The sequence below is a fragment of the Schistocerca piceifrons genome, chromosome 5 (assembly GCF_021461385.2).
Source record: "Schistocerca piceifrons isolate TAMUIC-IGC-003096 chromosome 5, iqSchPice1.1, whole genome shotgun sequence".
Lineage (NCBI taxonomy): Eukaryota > Metazoa > Arthropoda > Insecta > Orthoptera > Acrididae > Schistocerca > Schistocerca piceifrons.
In genome coordinates this window covers 90,224,849-90,228,278 of record NC_060142.1, presented here as the reverse complement: position 1 = coordinate 90,228,278, position 3,430 = coordinate 90,224,849, and the positions used below count along the sequence as shown (strand labels likewise).

Here is a 3,430-nt window from a genome sequence, read left to right as displayed (position 1 = left end):
ATTTTATTCCTCTCACTCTATCAATTGCTTGTGTCGTTAGAGTATTCAGTACTGTGTTGAACTGTATCGGTGAGAGCATGCAGCCTTGCTTCTGTTTTCACTGCAACTGGATCTGAAAGCAGACCTTGATGTTCAATGTGGAGCGTGTAGTTTTCATACACACACTTGACAAGCCCAATTAATTTCTTGGGAATTCCGAAAGCTTCCAGTGAGCTCCATATTTTTGTTCTAATGATACTGTCGAAGTTCGCAAACAGCTTGTGAAACAGCGATTGGTATTAATATGAATGTTTAGCTTTTATTCTTACGGTGTTTATCCGATCAATGCAAGAGCGACCTCTCCTGCATCCTGCTTGTTCTCTTCTTATTATTTTGTCTACATACGCTTTTATCCTACTTAGAATTACTCGCAAGAGGATCTTGTTTCGGATTGACAGCAGGGTAACGCATTCGTTCTCTAATCAGTCAAAAATGTAAATAACATCGAATATTGATGAACATACTTACATTAAATTCGCAAGAAAGTTCTCAGATGTGTTAAAAATGATAAAAGCAAAAGGAGTACTCCGTCTTCAGGCCACAAGTGGCCCATCGGGACCATCCGACCGCCGTGTCATCCTCAGTTGAGGATGCGGATAGGAGAGGCGTGTGGTCAGCACACCGCTCTCCCGGTCGTTATGATGGTTTTCTTTGACCGGAGCCGCTAGCATTCGGTCCAGTATCTCCCCAATTGGCATCACGAGGCTCAGTGCACCCCAAAAAATGGCAACAGCGCATGGCTGCTGGATGGTCACCCATCTAAGTGCCGACCACGCCCGACAGCGCTTAACTTCGGTGATCTCTCGGGAACCGGTGTATTCACTGCGGCAAGGCCGTTGCCTGAAAACGATTACACAAAAAATCCTATCATTTATCGGGATGCGAACCTACATCTATCGACTCCGTAAACCACGACATTATCTAAACACTAGCGCTTGGTTATGTGATTTTCGTCTCCTGTCTCGATTATTATAGTGTCTCTTGAAGGATCATATGGGGGTTGGGTTGGGTTGTTAGGGAGAAGAGGCCAAACAGCGAGGTCATCGGTCTCATCGGATTAGGGAAGGATGGGGAAGGAAGTCTGCCGTGCCCTTTCAAAGGAACCATCCCGGCATTTGCCTGGAGCGATTTAGGGAAATCACGGAAAACCTAAATCAGGATGGCCCGACGCGGGATTGAACCGTCGTCCTCCCGAATGCGAGTACAGTGTGCTAACCACAGTGCCACCTCGCTCGGTGAAGGATCATATCACTGATGCGTTATTAACTGACATTTAATGATAATGGTGACATGTTTGTTCAAATGGCTCTGAGCGCTATGGGACTCTACTGCTGTGGTCATAAGTCCCCTAGAACTTAGAACTACTTAAACCTAACTAACCTAAGGACATCACACACATCCATGCCCGAGGCAGGATTCGAACCTGCGACCGTAGCGGTCGTGGACATGTTTGTGGTCAGTTTTCAGTGTACCAATAGTTTTAAACTACGTACTGCAAATTATAATACAGAACGTCTAAAGATACCAAGATGAATGCGGCACCTGCCACATCAATTGTCAGTACTGCGTGTGGCATCAGAATGACGTCACGTTTGCTGGAAGCCTTGTGAGATGTGTGCGACCCGTCTGCTCCAGAGGGCACAGTGCACGCCGCTAGCACTTGTCTGTTCTGTGTAGCGTACTTGCCTCGCCGTCGCGTGCAGTGAATAGAGCCGCATCTGGTGGCTGGACGCTACCGGGAAGTAGGACGGCATCCCCCCAGAGGACGGTGTGCCGGCTGCGCCACACGCGGGAGAGCAGAGGGACGCCCTTTTGTCGAGCCGTGGCGTCGCGCAAGAAGCGCCGCGGCGCTGCGGGACGGCGGTTATCTGTGGCGGCTAACGGCGCCCCTAACTCTCTGGCCAGACTGCACCCTGGACGCCGCCCTGCCCTGGCGCCGCACTGCAGTACACTGTGGACGGAGCGCCTGCCAACCTCTTCCAATCGTCGTCTGCTTTCGAGACTCTAACGACAACCGTGCTTTCAGACTACATTGTGGGAATCTGAGTCCGTCTATAACAATTGTGAAGTAAGAGCCGTCTCATTAAAGATAGCGACAACGCTCTGCATATACAGGGTGATTTTTTCCATCTTGGAAAAACTCTAGAGGTTGGTCGATAAGAGGCTACGTGTGGTGTGCGTACTGTAAGACCTTCAGTACACACACCATCAGATTATTTGACTTGTCGCTCTAACGAATTAGGCGAGTGTCAGCAATGTGTCTCGTTGTCTTATCGTGGCGTGTTTATCTTCTGCCGTTAGGTCAGACGATTGAAATGCCACTTGCACACTTAGAGTAGCAGATTGACGGTGACCAACTTTAAACAGAACTTGATTAATTTTTACACACATTTATTAAAATAATAACAAGCATAAAAATTACTTAACTTGGTTCTGGATGCTATTTACAATTGACAATCTGAAGTTCCTTTCGTATTGGTACGTTAGTCTTATTCTCACATATATCTCTGATACTTGACAAAAGTGTCTATACATTTATCTTCATGGCTATGTACAGGAATATGGTAATCTTATTAGGCGCAGACTGAAACTTGACTATAGACAGGTACAGACAAATGTAGAACTCGTACAGACTGGTACAGACTGGTGCAGACAATTGCAGACTGACTAATCGGAGGTCTGTATACTCATTATAATACCTCACGCGTTCATGTATCATTGCACGAGTGTGATCCGCGAGGAGAAAAGGTTCTACGTTAGTAGCGATCTCATTGACTGCGTTACATATTAATACGGGGATCGGCGGAAGCAGAGTTTGGTCCGTCTCTATGGCAACGCCATCTCGCAGTGCGGAGACGGACGAGCGCTGTGCCTGCCTTGTTGTGCTTAGCACGGCGCGCTCTAGTGGGAAAGTTGTGTACGCGCTCACTACGTGGAACTATGTACACAACACTACGGAACAAAAATAGTTTAATGAAATGCATGGCTTCCATGCTAGAGATCACTTACTCAATCACACACTGTTACAGAGATTGCGGTCTAATACGCTCTGTACTATGCAGCCACAGTTACAGTATGTACTGAAAATGGTTCCATGTGCCTCAACGCATGCGTGTACGCGCCGTGGCGTATTCTGTCTCACACGTTCACTTCGACCAGGCTGCATCGGAACAGCGTCAAAGGCAGCTTGAATACGCTGCTCCAGTGTTTCCACATCTAGGATGGGCTCTGCATACGCGATACTTCTGAGATGGCCCCTTAATCACAAATCGCACGGGTTGAGATCCGGTGAACGAACAGGCCGTGCAACTGTACCCCCTCGTCCGATCCATCGACTACGAAAGACAGGGTTGAGACGCGTCCGGACGTTAACGGCGAAGTGGGCTGGAGC

General features: G+C 47.9%; 1 pseudogene; it reads right to left on the bottom strand.

The window, feature by feature from the left end:
* Positions 1 to 763: 763 nt before the first annotated feature.
* LOC124799778 lies at positions 764 to 880 on the bottom strand (annotated as a pseudogene).
* Between the last annotated feature and the right edge of the window lie 2,550 nt (positions 881 to 3,430).